The following is a 21,375-nucleotide window of genomic DNA, read 5'->3' as shown; positions in this document are numbered from 1 at the left end:
TGGAGCAAAAACCTGGTATCAAGGCCATAACTGCTATCCCTACTAAATCTCCCGATGTGTCACCTATGGATTTTTTGTGCTTTAAAAACTGCATTATCCAAACGTTGTCCCAAAACCCTAACGGGACTCTGGAAAGCTGTTCGGGAGGAATGGGATAGAATATCTCTTCTGCCACTCCAAAAGGCATTATTATCCTGGAAATTGCGGTGTGGAAAGATAGTTCAGAATAAAGGATGTCAAATAGAACATTTAAAACACAAGAATTTTATGTAATTTGTTTTGTGAATACAATATAGTTCGTCTAAAAAATGTGTGAACAGCCTCTGTACCTCTGTAGACGTTCAGTGCTACTGGGAACATAAATAAACATCGCTAATGATAATTATATAATTGCATTCTATAAGACGGCATTTATCTAATCAGACTGAGACCATTAACTATGAAGTTAGGCGAATACAAAAATATCGTATTTCGCTATCACATTGAAATACATTACTATTTTTACACACACACACACACACACACAAAAAAAAAAAAAAAAAAAAAAAAAAAAATCAAAAAGTGGCGTTCCTGATTCCTTTTACAGAAATTACTTTGACGGAATAAAACGAATAATCGTTAACTCAGTGCAGTTTGTTTGTTTAATAGGATACGGTAAAATACACTAGGCGTTTGTGTAATTCGTGTCTAGCTTGCCTCGGATAATGAAACATTTTTTATTAAATGATTTGTCAGAGTTTCATACTGTTTATACTGATAATTGTATCTAAACAGTTTGTATTGTCTACTAAATCGATACTGATTTATTAGACAACAACGCAATGAAACCAGTACTGAAAGTCTTAGTATCAGTTAATTTTTGTTTTCGATGCCATGGCAACCTTTTTGCAAACCAAAAAAATAGAAATTTTAAATTTAGAAACGTTATCAAAAGCTACTAAGAAAAGTTGCTGGCGTTCTGTCTCAAAGAGTACTAGCAGACTTCAAGGTTAGGTTAGGTTATTTGGATTAAGGCAGAGTGTACTAGGAATATCTGCCTGAGGCAAGGGATGCCTCCGGAAAGATTTCATGAAGTGAATTGGCGGCTCGTATTTATGTTCTACAGTACACTGCAGAAACCTTGAAAACCGTTAAGCAACTAGCTCTTCAGTGATCTGCTAGTTTGCTCTGAAATGTTTAAGAGCGAGTATACCTTTTGTGATTTAACTGTTTATTGACTGATTTGACGCCTTCCTATATTCTGCAGTGAAATAACAGGTGAAACAATTTTGTATGATCCGATAATTTCTAGAAGATGATTCTTATGAAGGTCGATCGTTAGTGATATTGATATCAGAAGGGACTGCATCTGTCATGCAGTAACTTTTGGGTGATAGAAGATCGCCGAACCGGGCAACGTAGTTTAGGGATGGCAAAATGTTTAAAATTTAGGGAATCACTAGGCGACGCAAAGCCTAGCGCCAGTGGAGCGCATAAAACAATCGGAACAATTGCAGGTGAAGGTATTTTTGATAGTCCCCGAAAAATTCGAACGTCTTCATTTTAAATTAACAATCAACGGATTTTGTCAATCTCTTGCCAGTAAGACAAAAACAAGCTCAGGCGCCCGCAACAGCTATCCTACGTTTGCATAATAGTGAAACGCTGGACGCGGAAAAACATATGTATAAGTAATGGTAAATCTCAAACTGAAAATTATTACTGAGAGTATACTTCCTGTTTGTCTCAATACTATCAAATACTAAATTTCCATAAGCTTTATTTAATCTTCCATTTTAAGTTACAGTGTATTGTCAACCAGAACATGTATTTTTGTCTCTTTGGGTCTATTAATTCATTATTTTCCATTTTCTTTGTGGGAATCGATTATCTATGGATTCATAAAACTGCTCTTCTGAAATTTGGAAAATCTCTTAATAGTGCTGCATGGCTAAGTATCATTATATTTTCAAATTTTATTTCCTTGTACGAAGTAAAGAAAGTATTGTAATCACGAAACATTCCGGGTACCATATTTCAATGAAAATATCCATTTTGACAGCTGCCGAATGCAATTTAACGATGTTTTTCATGACATCTGTACTGAGGACAGAATAAAGGACTCTATTTCCTCAAACGAATTATAAAACTGATTAAAATGGATTCAGAAGAGATTTTTTCGTGGCGTCTGTACGTACATACGTACGTGCGTGCGTATGTATGTATCTCACGAAACTCCAAAACGAGTAGACCCAGAACGTTGAAATTTTGACTGCTAGAACAGGTAGATGTGCACCTCCCTTTTTTGTTGCAATCGGCCGCACCAAAAGTATATAATATATATATAGATATAGATATATATACCCACTATGTTACTCGGCTCAGTGAGCTCAGTATTTTATTCTTAATATTGTTAAATTGGGTATTTTCTGCTTTAAAAATGATTGAATTATGTTGTTCTTATCTTCTAGTTAAGATTTTTATACCTTTAGTTAATCTGCATGCAATATTTGTAGAATTATCAACAATTTAAAAGTTGTTTAAGTGCGGCTAGGCCTAATTTTTACCATAGCATCCATATTTACATTCGTTCGAAACTTAGCAGAATAGTGAATGAAGTCTTTCTGCACCTTCAGTGTCTTTATGCCGAGTGAGACCGAAAGGTTAGGTTAGGTTAGGTTATTTATTTACGGCAAAGCCTCGAGGGCTATCTGCCTAACGGGAGGGATGCCTTTGTGGAGGACTTTCTAAGGGAAACTGGCTCGTATACACGTTACACATGGGGAAAACCACGAAAACACCCATGCAGCCAGCCCGTTCGCGGGATTCGAACCTCGGACCGAACTACCAGTGTTCAGCGGTGGGCGGGACCAAAAGGAAACGTGTAGGTTTGTGCACCGAATAATCTGCCTACCCCCCTGCAGGCCGAATTGCTTGTTTTTGCGTAGAAAATGTAATTTTAATTGTAAAAATTGTTTTTATAATTGTTTTAAATGTGTTTAGTGTATTATATTTTTCTATCTTTTTAAATTTTTAATAAAGCTATTTTGAGGTTTTATGTATTTTATGTATTTATCACTTGCCGCGAAGTGAGAACTGAATTATTTTAACGAAATTCGAGGAAATAAGGTTAAATGAAATGCAGGAAAAAATGCATATAATTTAATATTCCGTACAAGGAAATCATGTGGTGTGCACATAAGCCTTTTTAAAATGTCTATCTATCGAATATTAGCAGATAATTGTTTTGCTATTATAAACTTCTACATGAGTAGATTCGTGTATATTTGTTTCCATTTTTTCAAAAAAAGTGGACTTTCTTCGTTTCATAGAAAAACATCGAATTCTTTGCCATAATTTGTTAAACGTATTCTATATAGAAAAACAAGAGTTTGAAGATCAAACAAAGCAGCGCGGCCTCATTGCATCTTCTAATCTTGTAAAAATGACTGGAAACTTTATGCTTTAGAAGTTGTTTTTTGTCTTAAATCGAACTAGATCTAATTCATCATTCTGTTTCGATCAGGAAGATAATTTGGATAAGATTATTTGAAACAACATCTGGAAATGCATTACTGTGCTACCATACCTAACACCAAGAAGTCAATTCTTGTAATTTTCCATTTAATGTTATTTGGATTAGCTCATTGTTTCAAAAATTTACTTAGCTTCATTTCGGATATTATCTACGAAAGCAAAACATAGAACAAAGTAATTCTTTTTTTTAAGTTTCTTTGTTACGTTAAAACAGAAACCTGCTTGATATCTTTTGACCATGCAACGGATAGATTTCTCGTTAACAGTTTGCGTGATTCAGTTTGATTACATAATATCTCGAACAAATTCTATTATTTTTCCTTTATAGGTAACTAGGAAACTTGCAGACTGCTAGAAGGAAGGAAAAGTCTTATGTATTTATTTAAGGATTTTAAGGTTAAGATGTTTCTCTAACGATCTCATATGTATCCTTTTAGAATAATGACTCTTGTACTCTTAGAATAATAGTGCGATAATATAGAAGACTAACGATATGATGTAGTATGGATAAATTAATAAGCCTTTTACAATAATAAATCCTGAATGTTAATATATTTTTAATTAATTTATTTATTTAATATATATTTGCATATTATCTATTTTTAGACTAATGAACATTGTTTTCTAAGAAGTATATCTGAATGATTTCAAATTCCGCGCTACAGAAATTTCAAACAACATTTTTATATTGTCCGGATTAATTATTTTATTTATTGACATTAAGAATTTTACTGCAGTAATGCGGCAATGCATGAGCAAAATATCCATTTCAACTGTCAGTAATGACTGTCAGCATAGCAGTATCATTGAATAGATATTGCGTCTATTCACGTTTAGAATTTTCCAGTCGTGTTTGACTCATCCTGTAGAATATGCGTCAAACTTAGATATGGTGAAGAATTTTGATTTGCTTCATTTATGATATAAGAATACTGACATCTTTCTTTAGAAAGTCATATGTCGTAGCCTTTGAGACATGGATCGAATTTTGAAGGTATTTTTCCGTAAAGTATCAGTAAATACATTAAACAAAACATTAGTGCTCATATAACATAATAATAAATCTCTATATGTATATCACTATAAATTTTAGCTGGTTGCAGTTACATTTGCTCCTATAAGATAAAAAAGAGGTTGCAGTTACATTTGCTTCTATAAGATAAAAAAACGTTGCAGTTACATTTGCTGCTATAAGATAAAAAAAGGTTGCAGTTACATTTGCTGCTGTAAGATAAAAAAGGTTGCAGTTACATTTGCTGCTATAAGATAAAAAAAGGTTACAATTACATTTGCTGCTACAGAGTGTTATCAAAATTCTGTTCATAGGTAATGTGGGCCGTTGAATCAGTGGTATCAAAATATATTCATAAGATACTATCAACGGCATCATTAGCTCATCACTAAAGGATTTTTGGTAGATCGAATAGTCCTTATCTGACTTTTCGTAGAAGCACAGAGTTTTATTTCCGGATGATAAATCAGGACTTTTTTTAGCGAAGAATACTTTAACTAAGACTTTCCTTACAATGAAATCATTAGCATAACCAATTGGAAGGGCTAATCTTTCGAGGTTTTGCAGTGAACGAAAACGTCTAGGACCCCATCTACGGTTAGCCTATTAAGCCTGGAATACCTATTTTATACATATCCTGTATTCAAAAATGTATCGTGAAACACAGAGATATTTTGGTTTGGTTTATTTAATTATGACAAGACTCACAAGGTCTATCTCCCTAAAGGGAAGGGACGCCTTCGTAAAGGACTTTCTAAGGGACATTGACTCGTATACACGTTATATACGGAAAAAACCACGAAAACGTCCATGCAGCCATCTTGGTCGCGGGATTCGAACCTCAGACCGAACTACCAGTGTTCAGCGACATTACCGCTCGGTCACTGGTGGACCCGAAACATTTTGGTAATGATGCTTGTGACAGCCTGAAACGCACTTTCGAGGCTATCGATAACGAATTCCAATGAATATTATGCTTCACTATTAGTACTAGTTCTGTGCGATGCAACCTAAAACCTATTGACCAGTATGATGATAAAAAGGGCCTATAATATGATGGAACACTGGAAGCTTGTTCTGTGGTCAGATGAACCTTAAAATAAACTTTGGAAATCTGGCTGTAGTACATACAGAAAATAATTATAGGCAGAATGTTAGACGAAAACTTGCTGCTAACAGTATTATACTTAGTGCAAAATTTGGTTATGATTCGGTGCTATATCACTTACAATAACATGGGGCCATACCTTTCCCATGGAGCAAACTACAGATTCCTATGTCACCTGAAAGTGTCCGATAACTCTATGTTACTTATTTTAGAAAAAAAAAGCCATTAGACAGCAGCTCACATACTTTTTAACAGATTACGCACCTATTCATAAATTCAAGTCTATAACTCCATGCTTCCATGAAAGATTCAACAGACCTTCTACAGAATTCTAACCTCATCTCATCAGAATGATGAACAGATGAGTTAAAACAGATGAGAAAACAGATGAGTTAAAACTTTCATTATGAGATCGTAAGTTTGTCCAAAACCACTGACTAAGGTAGAGAATGTTCGGAAGGAGAAATGGTTTCTAAGTCCATCTATAATCTTCCAAGTCTTTCACGATAAAACACAAGTCTCTGATAGCAGTAAAGTGTATCACCTCTTGTTAGGCATTCAGAAATTTGGTTAAATATGGTATAAGTACTCCATTTTGGCAATGTAGTGAATTTTTGGAGAGTGAGCCTTAGTATAAAAATTGAGATAATAAGTAGCTAATTGGTATATTGAGATAATTGATAGATAATATTTTTGCCTTGGTATGAAAAATTTTGTTGCGGTGTAGGGTTTTCTTTATTTTGCATAACAAATTTATTTTAAGTTTTCCTGTTCTAAACTTCTCCTCACATTCACTCGCCAGGATGTAAATTTAAAGTTAAGTGAAGTGCTATTTAAACGTGTGAATATCCCAGTTTATTCAGAGCGTGTTTCGCTAGCTAAGCGCACGTTTAGTTGTTATTTCGCGGTCACGCTAGTAAGCCTCTTGGCCTTATCAATTTAGTATCACGCCAGTTAGATTTCTGTGAGTCCGCCTCTTGGGCGTAAATTGAAGTGCGTTCTTGCACTATGGTTTGACTTGTATTATAGTCTACGATTAGTTACCACGGCAAGTGAACGGTGTTTTGTAACGCACGAAGTCAATGCCTTTCTATTAAATTGGTTTGAATTAATAAAGGGTTATTTTGCACCCTTCTTCTGTGCTGGTATTTAATTCACGCCTGTGTGAGAATTCGCCAGTTTCATTGTAGGATGTAATTTAGTTTATGTGGAATAATAGAGATAGGTCTTGCAACGGTACAATAATATATCTTGGTCAAGCATTATTAGCCGTTGTGCCATGACTAATGGATAGCTTTTGCTAAATTGTGCATCATGTGTCGTAAGCTAGCAGTATTATTACATCCAGAAATGCTGTAACAATCTTTATCTATATACAGAAATTTTACATTTTAAGGACACATAAATATCGATTTCCTAAAAATAATGTCTGCTTCTGAAGAAGAAAGAGCACGCTGTCTTTTCAAATGCACCAAATCACAATTTCATTTTTAGTGAATTTACGAATGACAGCAGTGCATTTACGATTTTACTTTTGGGGCCTCCTCTTCTCAAGATAAAAGGTATGTTTACTGTTTTGAAAATTAACTAATCTAAATTTGGATGGCCTTCAAATCGCTGAGCTCCTCTCAATTATGAAATGTGTCACCCTGTAAATTAGTATTTGAATAACATTTGAAAATTTCACATTAAATAAATTCACGTTATCGTGCATCTTTTGGCTTTATTAGTAACAAAGTTTATTTCGTTAGATGCTTCCTATTCTTGAAATTAAAATAATGTTATGATAAGTTTAACATCTTTAAACTTCGAAATAATTCCCATTTATTATTAACTTGAAAATGTGATGTATTGGATCTGTTTTATCAGACAGTATTAATACTGTTGCGTGAGTACGTGTTCTTAATGGATTAAATGCCCACAGAAACGACGATAGGTTGATAAAATTTATTTTACCAAAAGAAACACTTTACAGTTCTAGAACTTGTCGCAAAAATACTCGTGCAGCTCTTTTAAGTGCCATAGAGCAGAATCAGCAGTTATATTTCAGACTACTAAGAATATTAAACAAAATGCAATGCAAAGCGTATCTAAAAGACGAAGCTCTCATTGATATCTAAATACTCCGAATTCAGATCTGAACTAACAACTGAAAAACTGATGCTCTTTTCGGTCTCATATAGTTCTTCCCCGACCGCCACGAAATCTCTAATATCTTCCTCTTTTCGAAATTACTGGAAAGTATATGAGGACCGAGTACTTTTACACTTATGTAATGGGGATTAATTACATTTATTCAATCACAATACAATTACAGTTATACATGAATCTCACCAAAATGTTAACAAATGGTCGCCAAGCTTGGCGACTTTTACTCGTCACATTTGGCGACAAAAATTAGTCGCTAAAACCCTTCGCCAGCATGGTGATATCTCGTCGTCGAGATAGCCATTTACCTCAATATTAAATACACTTGTCTAGTAATATTATTTTTACACCAAAGCTTCGTCTCTTTTAAGCATTTCATGTTACATTATACAAAAAATACTACAATTTCGTTTAAGTTGTAAGATTCTCACTAGTGTATTTCTCAGTTACTGTAGAAAGTGAAGAATCTTAAGAACCAGTTAGCAAATAATCGCTTGCTTAAGTTCGTGTGACAAGAAACAACAAAAAGGAAGGGTAACTAACCCTTTGTTATTCCAATAAGTTTTAATAAAACTCCGTCTTGGATAGTGCAATAAAAGCGGACACTTGGGCTTGAACTCAAGAGACTAAAAATTAAACTAAAACTAAGATTAACTAAAGAGATATAACCGAAGCTATCAAGATTCTAATCGAGTTGACCCCTTAACTCTATTTGACTACGAAGCTTATCAAGGGCCTGAGTACGGCCGAGCGTAATAACAGCTAGAGAGAGAGAGTGGCCAAAAAGAAGACGCGCGCAAATCAGAAACTCTGATTCTCTCTAACTCAGCAAGTAGACTTCGCGGTTTAAATACCGCTCCTCCTCATTAAGTATTCAGAGTGATTCCAAAACTACGTTCTGGCCGGAAGTAGCAAGTTGAAGTTAAGAATTTGACAGGAAAGAAGTTTAACTCAAAATTTAACTGTTAATAAAATTAACATAATCCTTACAAAGTTATTTACATACATAAAAATGCATAATAATGCCATAATGCATAAGATTCTTTGAGGTACGTGCGATACTTTTAATGTATTAATTAATTATTACAATTCCATTCTTTCATTTTATTGTGTATCTATAATTGTCTCGTCATGAATGATTGTAGCATAACTCTTTGTGATATCTTTCTGCTACATTATTTAGTTCAAAATTATCATTTAAAATCATTCGGGCAATCTTAAAAATTTTAAATATAGGAGGCTTTGCAGCCATATTTATTTTAAAAACAATGATCTTGTCGGAGGATCTGAATAATGTCTTGGTGACAAATGAATTAAATTTTAATGGTTAATTATTATTATTTTAATAAACGTGATTTTTTTAGTTTAAAGCAGAAAGATATCTTTTTTAATTCAATACTTCACAAAATTAATTAAACATTGACACTTTTTTTTTTGCATTAGGTGCTAAAATTAATAAGAAGCAATTTTAGTATCTTATAGAAGAAAGATATCAGCTTATATAAATGCCCACATATACAAAAAAATAAATGAGACTGAAGAAAATTTCTCTCCTCACAAGAAACGAAATGTTTTGCTTAGGCAACTATACGAAAATGTCCCCACTCCTTTTAAATTTTAATTTACGGAAACTCAATAATTTATCAGTTTGCTTTATTTGATTAAGGCAAAGCATTCGAAGGCTATATACCTTGGGGAAGGGATGCCTTCCCCAAGGAGGAATTTCTAAGGAAAACTGACTCGTATACACTTTTACACGTGGGAAAAACCACGGAAAGGCCAATATACCCAGTCCTTTTCTCGGGAATACAACGCTGAGTGAAACTACCAGTGTTCAGTGACTTTACCGTTCTGCTGCTCGTGAGCGCCAATAAGTTATTGAATATAAAATTAAAGTAATGATGAAAAGACTAATTAAAGAAACTAGTACCATTAACGATACGATGCATTATTACAAAGGAAAATAGTCTTCGAAATGAGCTTATTTACATTTTTGCAACTTCTCGGGTCGTATTTGTCTCAGTTTCTAAACAACTTGCCTGAAAAGTAAGTAATTTGCCTGAAGCGACTTTGAAAATAATAAGCGCACTTTAAAAACAGTATCTTCAACGCTTACTAAAATGCAACAAAAGTTTATTTTTCAAATTGAATTCACCAGTAACTGCAATATGAAATTCGAAAGTATGAATAATTGTAAACAACCATATGATATAGAATATTACTCGCCTGTATCACCTCTCGTAACCAATCAACCATTTTAAAAGTACAAATTGGCGAATTTGATGTATTTTCCGTTAAATTTAGGAATGCATTTGAAATTTTTTTATTCATACTCATTCATTTATTTAATCAACAGCAATTAAAGAAAATTATATGCTTCTAATCGTCGGATTTGAGAATTTTAACAAGAAATACAGCCGTATCGGGTGAGTATCACCACTAGCTGAAACCACGCAAATGTATGCAAGAGCGACTGCAAAGCTCTCGAAAACTAATTTTTAATAAAATGCTGTGTGCGCCAAGAGAAAATATTTTATAACTCGGACTGGCAACAAGTAAAAACTCTCTAAGTTCAAAATATTTTGGCTGACAGCCAGTAACAAGTAATGATTCTGAATATCATTTCCAAATTTTAATCATTTTAGTATAAATGTTCTTATAGTAATATATACACGTGAAAACTAAATAATTTCTGATGGTTTCTCGCGAACTCTATTTGCTAGTTCAGAAATAGCTGTAATTGGGTGAAAAATACATACCTGCTTAGAATGAATATTTTATCGCCATTTACAATTATGTTCCTTCGTTATCGATAGTCTAATCTAACCTTGATCAGACACATGATATTTCACATTCTAGAGATGCCTCAAAATAGGGCGTGGTGAGTTTGAATTGGAATGAAACTCTGCGAAATAGCTTGATTGGATCTATGTGGTCATTTCGCAAATGTTATGATATATTTTCCACGAATGACGTCAGTGGCAGCAAATGATGCGTTGCTAATGTAAATGTTCACGTAGTCATTGCAAAGAACATTTTATAGAAAACTACTTGCTTAAGTGATGTATATAATGTGTCGATTCATGCGCATTTACTACCACAAGTGAAGTACCAAATGAAATGTATGTCAGTTTGTACTAAAAAAAGATTGCCCTTGATTTAACAAATGAAATTGTAGATGGATTTTAATGGAGCATTTTAAGATTAGAATATGGAGATTAATACAGACTTAGTGTAATCAAATAAATGAAAAACAATTCACTGAATTCATTTTTAAATACAACAAGCTCTTGTTAACTAAAATTCTTAAGGGCTAGAAAAATTGTTTGCAAACTGAAAAATTCGAATTATAAAATGTAATCCATAAAATCAATTTTAAAGGAGCTTCTTCCTTGTACTCGTAAATACTCGTACACTGTTATTATCATGGGTTTTCGTTTTTAAGTAAATTTTCCTTCATTCCAGCATATGCGCGGTTGTATGATTGAGAACATTCATTTCACATTCATATGATTGAATTTTAATCGTGTCAGATAGGTCGATAAAATAACATTTAATACCATAATTGTTTTTCTAGACTTATCTTAGAGTTATTTATTTCTACGCTTATTTTCTAGACTTATATTTTTTACTCTCTTTAAAGGCACGGTGCCATAGCTCTGAGGGGAAGCATACACGAACTTTCTAGTTAATATTGTTACGAAATGTACAGCCGCGGTAAGGTAGCTTGTCCACAAAGCAGGTTTAGGGTTGCCACATTTGGCGAGAAATCGCCCATTTGGCGACAAATTGGCCATATGCTGTGGACGGATGGAGAAACTTCTGAAACGAATTCTTACCGGCTTAGCCCAGAATGTTCTCGAACACAAGCCGAAAGCTATATAAACCCTGCTGGCCCGCAGTCAGTGTGCCTCGTCTAGCGAGCTGATAGTCAGTCATTGAGCGAGTGTTTCGAAGTCTAGCGCCGAGTTGGTCGTCGAGTGCATTGAAGAGTCTCTTAGTGCATCGTCGAGAGAGTGTGTTAAGCTCCGGAAACGACTGAACCGAAGAGTCGGGAGCTGCGCTCTGTGTGTCATCGAGTGCATCGCCAGCTGTAGCGTGGAGAGTTTCGAGAGTTCGTGGAGTTCCGAGAACGACGAGGAGTCGGGAGCTGTACTGTGGTGCTTTGCAGTGAAGCTGTCTCCAGCGTTATTGCATGACAGTGTTAAGGCTGTGTCGCTGACTGTTCCAGCGTGTTTATAGTCGATCTTCAATTACTGTAAAAGTGCTTTGGAGCTGTCCTGATTAATATTGGTAAATAAAGTGTGTTTCGATACTTCATCAAATGTCGTCGTTATTCACTCCAAATCTACGAACTCCGTACGAAGGTGAAGGAAGAAAATAACGTAACAACTGGTGTCAGAAAAAATATATTCTCGCAAGCCGTCGGTGTCCAACCTTGTGCTCGCCAGCCCGATTAGCTACTATTTAATGTACCTAATCGATGTTCCTAATTAACGATTAGGTACTATATAAATGAATGATTATTTTTAAAATAATCATTCATTTATATTTCTTAATTGTTAAAATACGGTAAGCATTTATAGTTATAAGAGATATCTTGCAAGACGTTATAAAATAATTTATTGCTGACTGACGAACTTGATACCGAACATGGAATCGTATTGCTTCATTCCGATGTTAGATTGCTCAGCAGGAGAAAAGTACTTCAACGTTTAGAACTTCTTTCGCCAATAAAGCAGTTTTTGGAATCCGGGAACGAAAGTCATAAAGAATTAGACGATAATAATTAGTTATCCGATCTGTATTTTCTCACGGATATAACAGCTAAACTGAACAAACTGAACGGAGATTTCCAGGGAAAAGAAAAAAAATCCTTTTTAAATTGACTGGGATTGTAACTGCTTTTCAGATAATGTTAAATTTGAGGATAAATCAGATGAAAGAAAAATATTTCACCCATTTTCAGAATTTATTAAGCCATATTAATAAACACAAGGCAACTGAAACAGAGAAATACTCGGTAAACCTACATGCACTGAAAAATAATTTTGAACTCCGCTTCTCTGATTTCCATAAAGTTCAGCCAATATTTATCTCAAACCCATTTGCCGAAATTAATATTTCAGATGTATCACATAAGATTAGAATATGGAGATATATTTAACAAACAAAAATATCGCATTGGAAATATATTTAACAAAAATGTTGATGATTTGGAAACATGCTCGCGAAAGGCCAAAATGTGCTTGCGAGAGGCCAAAGGTTGGGCACCACTGTCGTAAGCTGTTATAACATGTTATTCCTGTTTGTGTTATTATTTGTATTTTATTATTTGGAACAAGCCTGTAGTTTTCTGTATTGTGGTGCTTTCCTTACTTTCAGCCAATACCTAAGCTTCTACCTGCAAATCGTTAAATCTTCAATCACGTGTACCATTTATTCCATCTCATCGCTCCCACCTCCATTGGTGTTTTTTATACAAGCTTCCATATCGACGGACGTGCTTCATTTCGTCTAGCCTATATTACGAACATTTTGCTATCGTTTTCCCCCTACAAGGACTTGCTACAAGAACTGTTCTGCTTATTATAGGTTATTATATTATTTATACGTTATGTTTTCATGCTACTTTTATGCTGTTAGCCTGGTATAGGGCTCCGGCCCAGGAACCCGCGTTTCGTGGCCTACGACCATCTAAGAAGCAGGTACAGACAGAAGTGGTACTGACATTTCATCATTTGGTGGAACACGTATTTCCCCACCCTACTAACTACGCACCTCCGCTCCAGTTTTCATGGAAAACACCACGGGAAACGTATTCAAGGGTCTCTCACCCCTCTTTTCCTAGCACCAATCTTCTCGAAAGGATTTTAGGCTCGTCAGTATTTTAAGTGGCCCCATACTGCACAAATAATATGCATTTAAAAACATCCCTGAATTCTTAGAGATTCAAACTCTAGCCCAAGGACATGCTAACCACCATGATCGGTAGATCACGGAGGTGGGAGGACATAACAGTGGATCAGGGTTTGATAACTATTTTCTTCCTTTCTATCTTTAGTGAAATTAATTTTCCTCTTTGTTATCCTTAGTGGTCATTTCCCTAGTCAGTGGCTAAGTCTGGCAAGGCTTCGAGCCAGAATTTTAAGCATGCTCCTAGAAGGTGGTTAAAGTTCGGATCGAGTTTGATACCTCCTGTGGCACATAATTTAAGTACTTGTTCCATGTAGTTGCTAATTTAAGGCAGGAACAAGAACACTTGATGCGTTCAGGAGGAAAGATGGTTGGATAAATTAAAGAAAGATTAACGAAGTGACTTTTATGAACTGAGAAATTCTGCAGTTTGGCTTGAAATGATCTCCGGTTTGCAAGACTAAGTGGTGAAAAGACTGAAGTATTTTATCGCAGAACTTCATGCAAAATAAATAAATAAAGTGTACTAATGTCTAAAAACCAAAACCCGGAATATGCTGCGTATATGTGTTAGTATATTAGAGTCAAAGAAAAAGGAACTACTGTTAACAGGAAAAGTAAGGTTTTCTAATGAATTAGCAACTCAGCAATAAAGCATGAATGACATCTCTCATTTTTCCAGAAGAATTTTGTCCATGGAATCAAAAGATGTGAATGACAGTCATTGTATATTATATGTTTAAGAATTTCATAAAATTGAAGGGAACCCTATTTTGATATTTTTTCTCAAAGAAGAAGAGGGATATACTACACATGAAACCAGTCGATAGATTTAAATCTGTGGTGTAACAATAAAAACCATTTGGAAATGCTCAACTATTACCTTAAATATTTATAAAACTCACTGCAGGGACATTAATATTTGAGCAACAAATTTGCTATCAATATTCATGTTGCCATAAAAAATTGTCAAACATATTGTTACGAATTTGGTATTTAAAAAGCTAATGTTAGTTCAGTTATAAATTAAATGGTTTTATTTCGCGCGCAGTGCAGCGCGTGACGAATATTAAAAGAAAGCTAAGCCGGAAAATTTAAAAATACAAGAACGCGTGCGTTAAATAAATAAATATCTCTTTTTGATTCCGAGAAAGTACTGGAAAATTCTAGCGCGTGATTTTAAAATCTTATAAAATGAGGAAAACATCTCAGTTTGTAGTAGTTGCTTAGTTTGTTGTTGTTTAGAAACCTGCTGTTGTTGATTATAGCGAATTCGCGGATTAGAGTTCTTTAGCTGTTTTGAATTACGTTCTATTGTACATTTGAGTAGTTAAAAGATAACTACTGTGAGATATTGTACTACTGCACGATAATTTGAGAAAATTTAAGCATTTTTGTTGTGATAATAATAAATTTTTGTTCATTTTTCATCGGACTTGTGCATTCATTTCATAACGAACCCGTACGCACGCAACAATATTATTAAAATGTTTCCTCCTCTTTGTTTCGACAAACAGATTATTTTCATTAAAATGTGAAAGTCAAATAAAAAATCTTTAGCTGCGGTATTTGCAATAATTTTAAATTCACAGCTTATCGTTAAGTATTAAAAAGATCAAACTACCTTATTACAGACATTTGTAACTTCAGAATTCGACTGAGAACTCATTATCTCATATGTTTCCAGATAATTCAATGATCAAAGAATAAAATTTAGTATATACGATTAAAAAGAGCCTAAAATCACTTTGGTTGGAAAAATGCAGTTTCTGATTATAGGGAGGTATACTTCAGTAGAGGAATTTTAAAGAGAAGAGATCTGTATTTACGATCCGTAGGAAAAATTATGGAGCCTTCATGCAGTTGCTTATTCAAGCATAGGAATTTAAAATACGAATTGAGGGACTTTTCAGAGTTTCGCAACTTTAGCCACCAACAAAGCTAGAAGAAACAGTACGAGTTAGAGAGGGTTCGTATTATTGCACCAAATACAGAATTAAAGCGCTCTCCCAAACAGGTATTTGGGCAAAAATTAACAGAAGTATACTACTTCATTTTTATAATTATCGAAATTATTGTTACGGATCTTGTATATATGTAAATAATTTAGTGAAATTATATGTGAAATTGTAGTATTTTTTGGTATAATATAACCTGAAAATTTAAAGAAGCCAAGCTTCCACGGAAAAGTGAGAATACAGGGGCGAGCAAATGGCTATCTCGCTTAATTGGCGAGATATAGCCAAGTAGGCCATGGTTTTAGAGACTAATTTTTGTCACCAAATTTGACAAAAGGTTGTCTAAAAGCGCTAAACTTGGCGTCCATTTGACGACATTTTGGTCCGATCCCTGTATAACTGTAATTCGTATTCTGAATGAATAAATGTAATTAATCCTTATATGTAACCATAACCGTATTTGGCCCTCATATGCCTTCTAGTAATTTTAAGAAGTGGAGAGTACTAGAGAGTTCTCGATGGGCGGATGAAAACTATATAAGTCGGAAGAGAGCATCAGTTTTTCAATTGTTAATTCAAAGCTGACTTCGGCGTATTGAGATAATCCCTGAAAGCTTCGACTTTAAATGCAATTTGTATTGCATTTTGTTTCTTAGTAGTTTGAAATGTAACTACTGCTCGTGCTCTGTGATACTGAGAAGAGCTGTACGAGTATTTTTTGTGGAAAGTTCTTGAATTGTCAAGTATTTGTTTTGGTAATAAATTTTATCAAGCTAACATCGGTTTTTTCTGCATTCAGTCTGCTACGAACTCTTACGTACGCAACAATATATTTATTAAAAATATCAACAAATTATCAAAGGTAGTTTTTAGTAATTATAAAGACTGAATTCTGATTTTTCTTTTTCCTCCAATAGGTTTATAAATGCTCTGAAGAGGAAGTTCACTAAGCAAATACAGGTACCGAGACAGTGCATTAATATCTATATAGTCAATTAGTAGAGATATTTTCTTGCAGAGCGCAGAAGTAAAGTGCTGATACATCTACTTTGTCACACAGTGAGACTTACGAAGTACGAAAAATTGTTTTACCTCATTTGATTTCTCTTATTATTTGCAAAAAATCTCAAACTTACTTCAGAACTTTCTCTTGTATATTGCTAACGTCTTTGTAGTATATATACTTTGAGAAATTCCATTCGTTTAATACTGTGCATAAAAAATTAATAAAAATTTTATACAATACACTTTTATTTAAAATGGAAATGATAATTAATCTATTAAAAAGATAAAAATAATTTATTACATAGTTTAATGGAAAAATAGATTTGTGATATCTAGCTGTAGATGAATTTTGTAAATAGAATTATTTTATCTGTTGTTCACATAAAACTATACAATAAATTATTTTTCTCATTTTAGTGCATTCATAATCATAAATTATCATCCATTTTAAACGAAAGCTTATTATATAAAAACCTTTTTTTAATTTACATATTTTCTGTTATTTAGTCTCAATTACCCTTTATCACTTGTGAACATTTTAGTCATAATTAAAATGCAAACAATAAATTATAAGAAAATTGTGAAATAAAGAAAAATAAATGAGTCAAATAATAAAATTTATGCGAAAAATGAATAATAAAAAGTAAAGTCATTCTGAAAAAAATCGCTTTGAATATTCATTTTTGGAAATTTATTTCGAAACTTTAATATCATAAATGTCAAACAGTCTAAAAATCGAGAGATAAAAAAAAAAAAAAAAAAAAAAATGGTTCAGAAATTAATCTACAAGTTTCACTGAACAGATTTTCCCCCTTTCATCTATATCCGATGGTGCAAACGTTAAAATTCTAATACGCTTAGTTAGTTGGTTAAAAAAAGATATGTGTGTAAAGCTGTTTGAACATTAAATAAAAACATTTACGAGTATAATCGAATTTGAAAAGCATCGCTTCGCTGCATTGCATTGTCATCGGTAATCACTATGTGTACAAAATTTGAACTCTGTAGCTTTTCTGAAATTAAGTTTAAAGTGTAGGAAAAAATTCCACCGACAGTGACACACAATGAGCAAACTAAATAAAAACTTATTCTTCTGTGTATAAGCCGTACATTTTTCGCAAAAAAGGCAATTGAAAAACTATAGGTGCTGGTTATGCACGCGAATGATCAAAAGTAGGGACACCGCGAAAAGAAAAATGACAGTTTCCTGTATCTCCTGCTCTGCTGGCCCGATTGACAAAATTCAAATTGCGTTTTCCATGTCTCGAAAGCGCGACTTAGGATGTATATTAGATTTATATATAGCATTGTTCTAATATAGATATTTTGACACAAAATCGGACTTTTTCTGAAGTCATATGCCAATTGTTTTCAATATTTCGATTCTGCGACTCAAATTATGCCTACATATTAAACTTTGCAATTTTACATGAGAAATTTATACCGTATTTTCCTTTCCTTTTTTTTTTTCATTGTCCACGAGAGGGAAAAAAGTCATCACTCATACTTTCAAATGTGCGTAAACCACATTTTCGTTATTATCACTTATAATAAATACGCCAAATTTCAAAACGCGTCAAAATGTAAATTTACGTATATCTTAGAAATTCTGAATAAAAAAATAATATTTTGCAATTGTGCTTAGAAATACATCTACTTTAAGAAGATGAAAACTACTTTTATTTGGAATGAACCTAAATTTCGAAATATGAAAGAAGGAATCAAATAAGTTTAATAATAATAAAAGAGATGTTAATACATATATATCAAATTCAATTAACACTGAGGAGCTAAAATTTTGAGAGCTAATTTTTTAAAAACTACTCGTGCGAGTTTTACAAAACTTGGCAATTTGACATAATTTGTATCGTAGAATTGAAATATGAAAAGTCCGATTTTGTGTCAAAATATCTATATTGGAACAATGCTATATGTAAATCTAATGCATATTTTAAGTCGCGTTTTCGAGACATGAAAAATGCAAGTTGAAGTTTGAAAAACATGTTTTTTTTAGCTATAAAATAAAAATTTTTCTTACTGTGGGGTAAATACTGTTTTCATTTTAGCTGTTTTCACGCTTCCAAAACAAACAAACAAACAAACAAACAAAAAAAAAAAAGTCCATAGCACCGTGAGCATCTGAATCAAGAAAAAAAAATTTAAAATGAAAGAAATATTTGTGTAGAATAAAAAGAGAATTAGAATAACAAATTTGCCGGTGCACAAAACTAAATGAATTTTACCGTCAGTCCTCCTAAAACTGAATTTAATAATAAGAATAATATTTTTAAATCGGATTTGAAAGCGATCAGTGGCAACAATTTCCGAAGTAAAGCAGATTTGCATCTCCAGCTTGCGAGACTGTTGCCACTCGGAAAAACGAGGACGAAAATTATCGTTTTTCCGAGTTTTTAATTAATATCTCAGATTTTAGCTTTTTTTTTTTTTAAAAAGAAAAAAAAAAAAAGTGGACATCGACCTTTTTCAGGACCCAGAAAAGAATTGTGGAAAGTTTGGCGACGATAGCTATAGTAATGACTGAGTTATTAGCGAACAAACAAACGCACAGACTTTCTTCTTCATATATATAGATAAAGAACTAAATGCATTACTCGATGAATCTTTAAATGTTCATTTCGAGTAGCCATTTCAAAAAAGTTTTCCATAATCACCCCAATAAACATGGAAACAACCCAGAATTATCAGCTGACCGACCACCAAGTCCTGGATATGTCTACGGAAAATTTGCCATCATGACTACAGTCACTGCGAAATTACCAAATCTGTCCAGTACAAAGAAATCGGTCCTTCCTTTATCAGTATGCTTTATTATCCTTGCTTGTCTCGAAATCGCACGTAGGAAGACAAGTTTTGCAAAACCAAATCTGAAACTCTAAATAGCCAAACAATGCTCTCTGGTAAAATTAGGTGCCTAAGGTTTATTTTGATTTCCAACAGTTTCCCCAAAGAATACTTTGTATCATATATTTTATACTGCTCTTCTATAGGATTATTTGTTTGCGCCATACAGCGAAACACTCCTATTCTTGCTTACAGCCTTGAGTAGACATCTTGTTACATATACAAAACATTGCTAAGCTTCTTATAGGCTGCTCAAAACAAACTATAGTAACAGTATAGTTGCATTCAACATGTGCAGGAGACTATGCCATTCTTCAGTTAAAAATTCAGTTTGCGAATTATTAGATGGCTCTTTCACTATTGTAACGAAATACTGCAGAGTTGCCTCGCAAGATGGTCAGAATAAAACATGAAAACTAAAATATCTTTTTCTTCTTATTCTTAAACATATATAAACTGTTGAAGTGTTATTTAATACTTAAAGGCCAACACAATGTTTGGATTATGTAAATTGTATTGTGATGCTTATTTACCTGTTATATGACCTCCTCTTTTATTGATTTTTCTCTTATGTTATGAATTCTCTATTATTATTTATGTATATATAGTGTATATATTTATTTAACGAATTCGAATTACCAGTATTTGCTTTACTTTATCCATCATTCAGCAGCTCGACGGCATCTGGGCATTCAAATATTAGACTAGCAATCGCTATTTCAATTAGCATATCCTCGTTAACATTAAGTTAACATATTTCAAAAATTATTTTAAAAAAGCTCGAAATTTTCTATAATAACATTCGCAGTTTTTTAAAATATTCTACGCCTTGTAGCTCAGGCACTCTGGTGTTCCGGTACATGCGCTTACGAACACCGTTCTACTGGATGTTTGTTTAATACTTAAAAACGAAAATAGTGTTATATATTGTAACCACAGAAGTGGAGGAATTTCTGTTGCTAATGGCTTATGAACCAGCAACATCATCATATAATAACCTTAAGGTTGCTTCAAAGGAAAATGGAAAACATTAAGCAGCTTTGAAGACACGAAAACGAAGCATCATGAAAATGCAAGTCATGGTACATTTAGAAAAACTGTAATTGGTTTCATCGATTTGAAGCTTGTGAAAATTCTCATTAACATCAAGGGACAAGGGCTATGCTGCTTCTAAAGCATTTTAGGATGATTAATGAGGAGCTTTGAAGAATATGGTTACACGCCTATGCCTTTTTTTCTTCTGTTTCACATTGAAATTCATAATATTATAAGCACATGAGAATAATTTGGAAGAGGGAATCTTTAATTGTTTAATTGTGCCCCAACCAGTCTTATTGAGGTTAAATGAATATTATGCCATTTGTAGTGTGTTAATGGTAACAACACAAGACTAGACCAGGGGAATTCTTCAGTTTCGTACAGTATTATACGCTCTGTTATCGTGTCTTCATTTAAGAGACATTTAGCTCCATTTTTTTATGGTTTTACATATGCTATTTCCTTAAAATTTTGTTCAAAGTGGACCCTCATTGTTTCACACATCATAAGTTAAAATTTATTTTACTTTCCATACATTTATACATACAGTCAACACTTTTATTTGGAAATTTTTATGTTTTTCGAAGTATAATGACTTTGAATAACAAGAAAAATTAGATTTTGCATTTATAAAACCTTTACACCTCCAGTTTTGTGACGTTTTTCATAAAATTCTCAATCCTATTTTGGGAAATTTTGAATTTGGAAATGTACTACATTTGATTCCAATTAAGGAAATAAAATAAATGATGAACCACTATATTCGTAAAGTAGACGCATTCATTAGAACGCCGGTTAACTAAGGATTATCA

General features: G+C 33.3%; 2 protein-coding genes across 3 annotated transcripts in view; one reads left to right on the top strand and one right to left on the bottom strand.

The window, feature by feature from the left end:
- Window positions 1-21,375, top strand: part of LOC146998900 (histone-lysine N-methyltransferase SETMAR-like) — a 113,816-nt gene that overhangs the window by 56,284 nt on the left and 36,157 nt on the right. The window contains exon 2 of the transcript XR_015039810.1: window positions 16,576-16,731. The gene's annotated coding sequence lies outside the window, so the exon portion shown is untranslated. The remainder of the gene's footprint in view (window positions 1-16,575; window positions 16,732-21,375) is intronic.
- The window catches only part of LOC118201203 (kyphoscoliosis peptidase-like), a 113,311-nt gene that overhangs the window by 86,696 nt on the left and 5,240 nt on the right, over window positions 1-21,375 (bottom strand). The gene's annotated exons all lie outside the window — the stretch shown is intronic.

The sequence above is a fragment of the Stegodyphus dumicola genome, chromosome 2 (genome assembly GCF_044657685.1).
Source record: "Stegodyphus dumicola isolate Sdum_Otavi_A_Nest chromosome 2, ASM4465768v1".
Taxonomy (NCBI): domain Eukaryota; kingdom Metazoa; phylum Arthropoda; class Arachnida; order Araneae; family Eresidae; genus Stegodyphus; species Stegodyphus dumicola.
This window is presented reverse-complemented; position numbering and strand designations above follow the sequence as displayed.